Source organism: Saccostrea cucullata, unplaced genomic scaffold, assembly GCF_032062105.1.
Source record: "Saccostrea cucullata isolate Sc308-1 unplaced genomic scaffold, CSIRO_AGI_Scuc_v1 ctg125, whole genome shotgun sequence".
Classification (NCBI taxonomy): Eukaryota; Metazoa; Mollusca; class Bivalvia; order Ostreida; family Ostreidae; genus Saccostrea; species Saccostrea cuccullata.
Genome location: NW_026936290.1, coordinates 312,821 through 323,582, shown reverse-complemented (window position 1 = coordinate 323,582; position 10,762 = coordinate 312,821). Strand labels below are relative to the sequence as shown.

Here is a 10,762-nt window from a genome sequence, read left to right as displayed (position 1 = left end):
GTGAAACTTGCGAGGAAGAGAAGAGCAGGTTTTTGGCTAGACTGTGCGCATTGATTGTGAACAATTACTAAATCCATCTAAAAAGGAAACATTTTATTAAAAAGGCAAACAGTTTCTTAGAAAGCACATTCATAACTATCCATGAAAAATCTCTGTAACTAAATACCATGTATCTAACCAGTGTAATGTACCACTCAAACTTGTTTTTTTTTTTTATTCTACAAAGTACCATGTTTCATTTTCCTATGAAACATATAAAACGCACTATACACTTTTTACTGAATTACTAAATACAATTCATCAAATCAACCTACCAAATACTTGACCGTAAACTCAAATTTAGAGAAAAAATTCTGCAGTTTTACCATCTCAATATTTGTCAGCCATATTGAATTTCCGGTGCAGTTACAGGTCTACGCATACCCTGCACAATGTACAATGTACATGGTGTACACCATAAAGTGCACACTTTTTCACTTGATCAAATCAAGCGCAATGACCTGCATGTATATATGTCACTACAGGTTTACGCTTTTTATGGCGCAAAAACAGAATAAAATTAGGCCAGATATTTTTATGCGCCCGCATCGCTAGATCCGGGGCGTATATTGTTTTTGCCCTGTCTGTCTGTTTGTTTGTCTGCAACTTCATATTTGAGACGCGTACTCCACTTCCGAATGACACCAAGGCCAATGACCTTGTGACCTTGACTGTGACCTATATGCTAAATATAGCTTTTTGAACCTTCACCATCACTTTTGAACTATGAGAGATATAGACTTAATATTTGATATACATACACCACTGTTAAAGTTCTTACAAATGACTCCAAGGGCAATGACATTGTGACATTGACTGTGGCCAATATGCTAAAAATAGCTTCTTTCGAACTTTGTTGCCGCTCAAACACATCTTGTTTAGAGAGTTTTGATAATAGCACATTTCTCATGTGATGAATATAGTAATTTTGTTCTTTGTTCAATTTGCTTGGAATCCTGGTCTCCTTTAATTCAACCAAGCAGACATGGACTTGAATATTTAAATTGTCATTTTATGCCCTTGATATAGTTGAACACCATTCATTGTAAATTGGATTTTACCGTGAAATTAATCTTAATTTGTTATGTATAATATGTGATCAAATTAAATGTAAAACGTAAAATTCTTTAAAAGAAAAAAAGCAATGAAAAGTTGACCATTGAACATCGTAAAAGAAGGAATATAAAGAAGCCTCAAAACTTACCACCAACTCCTTCGACAAAATTACACAATTCAGTGTGTACCCATTGTATTTAGATAATTGATGCCATTACTTTCAATATCCTGATAGCCCCCCTTCCCGTGTAAATTCTTCCTTTAGATTTTATATTTTTTTGGTGACTATCTTTCTGACTGACGTTTTTAGCTCACCTGAGCCGAAGGCTCAAGTGAGCTTTTCTTATCACATTTTGTCCGGCGTCCGTCCGTCCGTCTGTCTGTAAACTTTTCACATTTTCGACTTCTTCTCAAGAACCGCTGGGCCAATTTCAACCAAACTTGCCACAAAGTATCCTTGGGTGAAGGGGATTCAAGTTTGTTCAAATGAAGGGCCACGCCCTCATTCAAGGGGAGATAATTGGGAATTAATGAAAATTTAGTGGCATATTTTAAAAATCTTCTTCTCAAGAACCACTGTGCCAGGAAAGATGAAACTTATGGGGAAACATCCTCAGGTAGTGTAGATTCAAGTTTGTTCAAATCATGACCCCGGGGGTAGGGCGGGGCCAAAATGGCCGACCAAAGTTTTACATAGAAATATATAGGAAAATTCTTTAAACATCTTCTTCTCAAGAATGACAAAGCCATAATTCATCATATTTATATGGGAGCATGCTCAGGTAGTGTAGATTCAAGTTTGTTCAAATCATGACCCCCCGGGGTAGGGCGGGGCCAAAATGGCCGACCAAAGTTTTACATAGAAATATATAGGAAAATTCTTTAAAAATCTTCTTCCAAAGAATGACAAAGCCATAATTCATCATATTTATATGGAAGCATGCTCAGGTATTGTAGATTCAAGTTTGTTCAAATCATGACCCCCGGGGGTAGGGCGGGGCCAAAATGGCCTACCAAAGTTTTACATAGAAATATAAAGGAAAATTCTTTAAAAATCTTCTCAAGAATGACAAAGCCATGATTCATCATATATATATATATATAGAAGCATGCTAAGGTGGTGTAGTTTCAAGTTTGTTCAAATCATGACCCCCCGGGGTAGGGCGGGGCCAAAATGGCCGACCAAAGTTTTACATAGAAATATATAGGAAAATTCTTTAAAAATCTTTCTCAAGAATGACAAAGCCATAATTCATCATATTTATATGGAAGCATGCTCAGGTAGTGTAGATTCAAGTTTGTTCAAATCATGACCCCTGGGGGTAGGGCGGGGCCAAAATGGCCGACCAAAGTTTTTAAAGATATATATAGGAAAATTCTTTAAAAATCATTTTCTAAAAAATAGCAAATCTATGATTGGTCATGGGACTACTTTTGGATTTAAACTTTACAATAAAAAGCCATTTTCTACCCTTTCCTACCCTTAGTGCTCAGGTGAGCGATGTGGCCCATGGGCCTCTTGTTCATGCATACCAATTGTTAGTCCATTATTTACACACGGAATTGAAGACGGATTTTTAGGTTATTTCCTGATCATGACAAGGAGCACATGGCGGGTGTGACCAGTGAGAAAAAGGATGCTCACTCCACCATGGCACCTGATCCAACCTCTGATGTTTCGGATGTCCGTGTTTGCCCTGCTCCTGTTTTGTATTGTTTTATGGACTTTGAGATTGAATATTGTTTGCAAACTCCATATATCCCTCTTCTTTGACCCCAGGTCGCCCGCGTGGCGCAGTGGTTAGAGCGTCTGCTCTAGAGTCGCGAAGTAATGAGTCAATCCTTACTTCGCGAGTTCGAATCCCACTGTGGGACGTGGAGACCGGTCCTTCGGATGAGACCGTATAAACCGAGGTCCCGTGTCGCAGTAGATGCTGGCACGAAAAAGATCCCTCCCTGCTCAATGGCCCTGAGTGCCGAGTATAGGACAAAATTTGCAGCTCTCCACCGGCAAGTGGTGGCGTCTCCATATGAATGAAAAATTCTCGAGAGGGACGTTAAACAATATACAATCAATCAATCTTTGACCCCAGCAATTTTAACCTCCTATTACCTGACTTTGACCAATACTTTACTAATTTTACCTCCAAGGTCTATCTACCATTTTATTATTATTGAATGATTTAACCATACTGGTGTAGGCTTTTAAAAATAACTATATCGACTCATTTAAATTCCTCTGCACGGATATCTTTACTAAAAAACGAAAGAATTATTCGTGGATTAAACAGAAACCAGAGTATTCATTACACTGGAACATCCAACATTTTATATCTTTCTCAGATATATTTCAGCTTGTTTTTAAGATTAAAAAAATAAGGCATTCCAAGCCGGTACAATGATTTTTAAAGGTAAAACTCTTCTCTTTAAACTGGCACTACTTGCGTGGTCAATGAAATATGGTTGACAATGGTAAAATCAGTATTCTCTTTTCTCATGCACACGATTCTCAGCAATTGCTCATGCAACGTTCAATTGTCACAACAAATACAGATGGTCTTTTGAGAGACTTGATCTTTCTTGCGACCTTGAACTCGATCGATTTATCTTTTTCATGCCCTGTATATACTTTCAATATCCTGATAGCCCCTCTCTAAACACTTTGTTTTTGGTGACTGTCTTTCTTTGACTCCAGCAATTTTAACCTCTATCAATCTGACCTTGACCTATACTTTTCTTATTTTGCCTTCAAGGTCAATCTACCATTTATTATTGAATGATATGACCCTACTGGTGTAGGGTTTTAAAAATAAGTCTATAGACTCATTTATGTTCCTCTCCACGGAAATCTTTAGTAAAAGGCGAAAGATTTAATCGTGGATTGAAGAGAAACCAGAGTAATCGCAGCAGTAGAACTTCCAAAATTTTATGCCATTCTCAGATATATTTCAGCTTGTTTGTAAGCATTACCATATCATAGATTTAAAACGACAATTTTGAATAGCAGGTTACAATTGCTTGTCTTTTTTCATAAGCAGTATATGCTATCTATAGAAATGACAATTCTTGTTCACTTTATTTCATGGTCAGTTTGAACACTGTCCAAATATCTCCATTGTACAATTTATAATACCGGTGTCTTTGTCTTCTCAAAGGGAAACAACTTCACAATGATAACCATTTGAACCAAGACATTTCACTCGATTTAGGAAATTGCGCACGTGAAATTTCTTCTGGTGACTCAAGTGTAGGACAAAGTCATTGTGCAGCCCATCCAATTATTAAACAAGATGTATAAGTGAACCTGTTTAAGTAAATAAGAAAAGCACCTTTTTCCCAAATTACCACTTTTCTTCTGCGTGCGCACTACGCATTAAAGGCAAAAATTTCTATGTATTATTTTTTTTAACAACATATATGATTTTTGTTAAAATCCTTTCAATTCCATCTATGCTAGAAAAAATAAGGCATTCCAAACCGGTACAACGAAGGATTTTTTGAAGGTAAAACGCTTTAGCTGGCTCTACTTGCGTGGTCAATAAAATATGGTTGAATGGTTCTTTTCTCATGCATACGGTTTTTAGCAATTGCTCATGCAACGTTCAACACTGTCACAACAAATACAGATGGTCTTTTGAGAGACTTGATCTTTCTTGCGACCTTGAACTCGATCGATTTATCTTTTTCATGCCCTGTATATACTTTCAATATCCTGATAGCCCCCCCCCCTCTAAACGCTTTGTTTTTAGTGACTGTCTTTCTTTGACTCTAGCAATTTTAACCTCTTTCAATCTGACCTTGACCTATACTTTTCTTATTTTGCCTTCAAGGTCAATCTACCATTTATTATTGAATGATATGACCCTACTGGTGTAGGGTTTTAAAAATAAGTCTATAGACTCATTTATGTTCCTCTCCACGGAAATCTTTAGTAAAAGGCGAAAGATTTAATCGTGGATTGAAGAGAAACCAGAGTAATCGAAGCAGTAGAACTTTCAACATTTTATGCCATTCTCAGATATATTTCAGCTTGTTTTTAAGCATTACCATATCCTAGATTTAAAACGACAATTTTGAATAGCAGGTTACAATTGCTTGTCTTTTTTCATAAGTCAGTATATGCAAGATGTATAAGTAAATGACAAGGAAGTAAAGCATCTTTTTCCCAAATTACCACTTTTCTATGCGCACTACGCATTAAAATGAAAATTTCTATGTTATTTTTTTCAACATATATGAATACTGTCCAAATATTTCAATTGTACAATTTCTACTGCCGGTACAAGGATTTTTTAAAGGTAAAACTCTTCTTTTAAACTGGCACTCTTCTCAAAGGGAAACAAATTCACAATGATATGCCATTTCACAACAAATACAAGACACATTTCAGTTTTAACCTCGAATCTGACCTTGAAATTGCGCCACGAGAAATTTCTTCTGGTGACTCAAGTGTAAAAGGACAAAGATCATTGTGCAGCCCATCCAATTTTTAAACAAGATATATTTGAACTTGTTTGTAAGCATACAATATCAAAGATTTAAAACGACAATTTTTTTCTTCTGCGTGGTTACAATTAAAGGCTTTTTCATAAAGTATATGCTATCTATAGAAATGACAATTCTTGTTCACTTTAAGTTTGAATACTGTCCATATATGATTTTTGTCTTCTCAAAGGGAAACAACTTCACAATTCCCCATGCTAGAAACAAGACATTTCAATACGGTACAATTTCTTTTTTGACTTGTAAAACAAAGTCATTGTGCAGCCCATCTTTAAACAAGATGCAAGTGAACCTGTTTAAGTCAATGAAAAGCACTTTTTTCCCAAATTACCTCTTTTCTGCGTGCACTGGTTAAAGGCAAAAATTTCTATGTATTTATTTTAACAACATATATGATTTTTGTCCAAATCATTTCAATTCCATCTATGCTAGAAAAAAGTAGGCATTCCAAACCGGTACAACGAAGGATTTTTTGAAGGTAAAACTTTCTCTTTAAACTGCACCGTGGTCAATGAAATATGGTTGACAATGGTTCTTTTCTCATGCATCTTTTTCATGCAACAGTCAATATATACTTTCAATTGCTCCTGATAGCCCCCCTTTTTCATGCCCATATACTTTCCCTCTAAACGCTTTGTTTTAGTGACTGTCTTTCTTTGACTCCAGCAATTTTAACCTCTATCAATCTGACCTTGACCTATACTTTTCTTATTTTGCCTTCAAGGTCAATCTACCATTTATTATTGAATGATATGACCCTACTGGTGTAGGGTTTTAAAAATAAGTCTATAGACTCATTTATGTTCCTCTCCACGGAAATCTTTAGTAAAAGGCGAAAGATTTAATCGTGGATTGAAGAGAAACCAGAGTAATCACAGCAGTAGAACTTCCAAAATTTTATGTCATTCCCAGATATATTTCAGCTTGTTTGTAAGCATTACCATATCATAGATTTAAAACGACAGTTTTGAATAGCAGGTTATAATTGCTTGTCTTTTTTCATAAGCAGTATATGCTATCTATAGAAATGACAATTCTTGTTCACTTTATTTCATGGTCAGTTTGAACACTGTCCAAATATCTCCATTGTACAATTTCTACTACCGGTGTCTTCTCAAAGGGAAACAACTTCACAATGATAACCATTTGAACCAAGACATTTCAGTCGATAGAGGAAATTGCGCACGAGAAATTTCTTCTGGTGACTCAAGTGTAGGACAAAGTCATTGTGCAGCCCATCCAATTATTAAACAAGATGTATAAGTGAACCTGTTTAAGTAAGTAAGTAAAGCACTTTTTTCCCAAATTACCTCTTTTCTTCTGCGTGCGCACTACGCATTAAAGGCAAAAATTTCTATGTATTATTTTTTTTAACAACATATATGATTTTTGTCCAAATCCTTTCAATTCCATCTATGCTAGAAACAATAAGGCATTCCAAACCGGTACAAAGAATTTTTGAAGGTAAAACGCTTCTCTTTAAACTGGCACTACTTGCGTGGTCAATGAAATATGGTTGACAATGGTTCTTTTCTCATGCATACGGTTTTTCGCAATTGCTCATGCAACAGGCAACACTGTCACAACAAATACAGATGGTCTTTTGAGAGACTTGATCTTTCTTGCGACCTTGAACTCGATCGATTTATCTTTTTCATGCCCTGTATATACTTTCAGTATCATGATAGCCCCCCCTCCCCACCCCTCTAAACGTTTTGTTTTTGGTGACTGTCTTTCTTTGACTCTAGCAATTTTAACCTCTTTCAATCTGACCTTGTCCTATACTTTTTTTATTTTGCCTTCAAGGTCAATCTTCCATTTATTATTGAATGATATGACCCTACTGGTGTAGGGTTTTAAAAATAAGTCTATAGACTCATTTATGTTCCTCTCCACGGAAATCTTTAGTAAAAGGCGAAAGATTTAATCGTGGATTGAAGAGAAACCAGAGTAATCGCAGCAGTGGAACATCCAAAATTTTATGCCTTTCTCAGATATATTTCAGCTTGTTTTTAAGCATTATCATATCATAGATTTAAAACGACAGTTTTGAATAGCATTTTACAATTGCTTGTCTTTTTTCATAAGCAGTATATGCTATCTATAGAAATGACAATTCTTGTTCACTTTATTTCATGGTCAGTTTGAACACTTTCCAAATATCTCCATTGTACAATTTCTACTACAGATGTCTTCTCAAAGGGAAACAACTTCACAATGATAACCATTTGAACCAAATTTCAGTCGATAGAGAAAATTGCGCTCGTGAAATTTCTTCTGGTGACTCAAGTGTAGGGCAAAGTCATTGTGCAGCCGACCCAATTATTAAACAAGATGTATAAGTAAACCTGTTTAAGTAAGGAAGTAAAGCATCTTTTTCCCAAATTACCACTTTTCTTCTGCATGCGCACTACGCATTAAAGACAAAAATTTCTATTATTATTTTTTTTAACAACATATATGATTTTTGTCCAAATCCTTTCAATTCCATCTATGCTAGAAAAAATAAGGCATTCCAAACAGGTACAAGGATTTTTTAAAGGTAAAACTCTTCTCTTTAAAGTGGCACTACTTGCGTGGTCAATGAAATATGGTTGACGATAGTAAAATCAGTAACCTTTTTTCTCATGCATACGGTTCTTAGCAATTGCTCATGCAACGTTCAATTGTCACAACAAATACAGATGGTCTTCTGAGAGACGACTTGATCTTCATGGTTACTGTCTTTCTTTGACTCCAACAATTTTAACCTCTTTCAATCTGACCTTGACCTATCCTTTTCTTATTTTGCTTTGGAGGTCAATCTACCATTTATTATTGAATGATATGACCCTACTGGTGTAGGGTTTTAAAAATAAGTCTATAGACTCATTTATGTTCCTCTCCACGGAAATCTTTAGTAAAAGGCGAAAGATTTAATCGTGGATTGAAGAGAAACCAGAGTAATCGCAGCAGTGGAACATCCAAAATTTTATGCCATTCTCAGATATATTTCAGCTTGTTTGTAAGCATTACATATCATAGATTTAAAACGACAATTTTGAATAGCAGGTTACAATTGCTTGTCTTTTTTCATAAGCAGTATATGCTATCTATAGAAATGACAATTCTTGTTCACTTTATTTCATGGTCAGTTTGAACACTGTCCAAATATCTCCATTGTACAATTTATAATACCGGTTTCTTTGTCTTCTCAAAGGGAAACAACTTCACAATGATAACCATTTGAACCAAGACATTTCACTCGATTTAGGAAATTGCGCACGTGAAATTTCTTCTGGTGACTCAAGTGTAGGACAAAGTCATTGTGCAGCCCATCCAATTATTAAACAAGATGTATAAGTGAACCTGTTTAAGTAAATAAGAAAAGCACCTTTTCCCCAAATTACCACTTTTCTTATGCGTGCGCACTGCGCATTAAAAGCTAAAATTTCTATGTATTATTTTTTTAACAACTTATATGATTTTTGTCCAAATCCTTTCAATTCCATCTATGCTAGAAAAAATAAGGCATTCCAAACAGGTACAAGGATTTTTTAAAGGTAAAACTCTTCTCTTTAAACTGGCACTACTTGCGTGGTCAATGAAATATGGTTGACGATAGTAAAATCAGTAACCTTTTTTCTCATGCATACGGTTCTTAGCAATTGCTCATGCAACGTTCAATTGTCACAACAAATACAGATGGTCTTCTGAGAGACGACTTGATCTTCATGGTGACTGTCTTTCTTTGACTCCAGCAATTTTAACCTCTATCAATCTGACCTTGACCTATACTTTTCTTATTTTGCTTTGGAGGTCAATCTACCATTTATTATTGAATGATATGACCCTACTGGTGTAGGGTTTTAAAAATAAGTCTATAGACTCATTTATGTTCCTCTCCACGGAAATCTTTAGTAAAAGGCGAAAGATTTAATCGTGGATTGAAGAGAAACCAGAGTAATCGCAGCAGTGGAACATCCAAAATTTTATGCCATTCTCAGATATATTTCAGCTTGTTTGTAAGCATTACAATATCATAGATTTAAAACGACAATTTTGAATAGCAGGTTACAATTGCTTGTCTTTTTTCATAAGCAGTATATGCTATCTATAGAAATGACAATTCTTGTTCACTTTATTTCATGGTCAGTTTGAATACTGTCCAAATATCTCCATTGTACAATTTATAATACCGGTTTTTTTGTCTTCTCAAAGGGAAACAACTTCACAATGATGACCATTTGAACCAAGACATTTCACTCGGTTTAGGAAATAGCGCACGTGAAATTTCTTCTGGTGATTCAAGTGTAGGACAAAGTCATTGTGCAGCCCATCCAAGTATTAAACAAGATGTATAAGTGAATCTGTTTAAGTAAATAAGAAAAGCACCTTTTTCCCAAATTACCAATTTTCTTCTGCATGCGCACTACGCATTAAAGACAAAAATTTCTATTATTATTTTTTTTAACAACATATATGATTTTTGTCCAAATCCTTTCAATTCCATCTATGCTAGAAAAAATAAGGCATTCCAAACAGGTACAAGGATTTTTTAAAGGTAAAACTCTTCTCTTTAAACTGGCACTACTTGCGTGGTCAATGAAATATGGTTGACGATAGTAAAATCAGTAACCTTTTTTCTCATGCATACGGTTCTTAGCAATTGCTCATGCAACGTTCAATTGTCACAACAAATACAGATGGTCTTCTGAGAGACGACTTGATCTTCATGGTTACTGTCTTTCTTTGACTCCAACAATTTTAACCTCTTTCAATCTGACCTTGACCTATCCTTTTCTTATTTTGCTTTGGAGGTCAATCTACCATTTATTATTGAATGATATGACCCTACTGATGTAGGGTTTTAAAAATAAGTCTATAGACTCATTTATGTTCCTCTCCACGGAAATCTTTAGTAAAAGGCGAAAGATTTAATCGTGGATTGAAGAGAAACCAGAGTAATCGCAGCAGTGGAACATCCAAAATTTTATGCCATTCTCAGATATATTTCAGCTTGTTTGTAAGCATTACAATATCATAGATTTAAAACGACAATTTTGAATAGCAGGTTACAATTGCTTGTCTTTTTTCATAAGCAGTATATGCTATCTATAGAAATGACAATTCTTGTTCAATTTATTTCATGGTCAGTTTGAATACTGTCCAAATATCTCCATTG

At 35.2% G+C, this 10,762-nt stretch overlaps 8 non-coding genes across 8 annotated transcripts; all 8 read right to left on the bottom strand.

Annotated features, from left to right (window-relative positions):
• Positions 1 to 3,280: 3,280 nt before the first annotated feature.
• On the bottom strand, positions 3,281 to 3,398 carry LOC134245321 (U5 spliceosomal RNA). Its single transcript, XR_009987387.1, has one exon. It is a non-coding gene; the product is annotated as a U5 spliceosomal RNA (small nuclear RNA).
• Positions 3,399 to 3,879: 481 nt separating this feature from the next.
• On the bottom strand, positions 3,880 to 3,996 carry LOC134245316 (U5 spliceosomal RNA). Its single transcript, XR_009987383.1, has one exon. It is a non-coding gene; the product is annotated as a U5 spliceosomal RNA (small nuclear RNA).
• Positions 3,997 to 4,956: 960 nt separating this feature from the next.
• LOC134245315 (U5 spliceosomal RNA) lies at positions 4,957 to 5,073 on the bottom strand. Its single transcript, XR_009987382.1, has one exon. It is a non-coding gene; the product is annotated as a U5 spliceosomal RNA (small nuclear RNA).
• Positions 5,074 to 6,353: 1,280 nt separating this feature from the next.
• LOC134245314 (U5 spliceosomal RNA) lies at positions 6,354 to 6,470 on the bottom strand. The gene has a single exon (XR_009987381.1). It is a non-coding gene; the product is annotated as a U5 spliceosomal RNA (small nuclear RNA).
• A 965-nt stretch (positions 6,471 to 7,435) lies between these two features.
• LOC134245325 (U5 spliceosomal RNA) lies at positions 7,436 to 7,552 on the bottom strand. The gene has a single exon (XR_009987391.1). It is a non-coding gene; the product is annotated as a U5 spliceosomal RNA (small nuclear RNA).
• An 875-nt stretch (positions 7,553 to 8,427) lies between these two features.
• Positions 8,428 to 8,544, bottom strand: LOC134245324 (U5 spliceosomal RNA). Its single transcript, XR_009987390.1, has one exon. It is a non-coding gene; the product is annotated as a U5 spliceosomal RNA (small nuclear RNA).
• An 883-nt stretch (positions 8,545 to 9,427) lies between these two features.
• LOC134245323 (U5 spliceosomal RNA) lies at positions 9,428 to 9,544 on the bottom strand. The gene has a single exon (XR_009987389.1). It is a non-coding gene; the product is annotated as a U5 spliceosomal RNA (small nuclear RNA).
• An 884-nt stretch (positions 9,545 to 10,428) lies between these two features.
• Positions 10,429 to 10,545, bottom strand: LOC134245313 (U5 spliceosomal RNA). Its single transcript, XR_009987380.1, has one exon. It is a non-coding gene; the product is annotated as a U5 spliceosomal RNA (small nuclear RNA).
• Between the last annotated feature and the right edge of the window lie 217 nt (positions 10,546 to 10,762).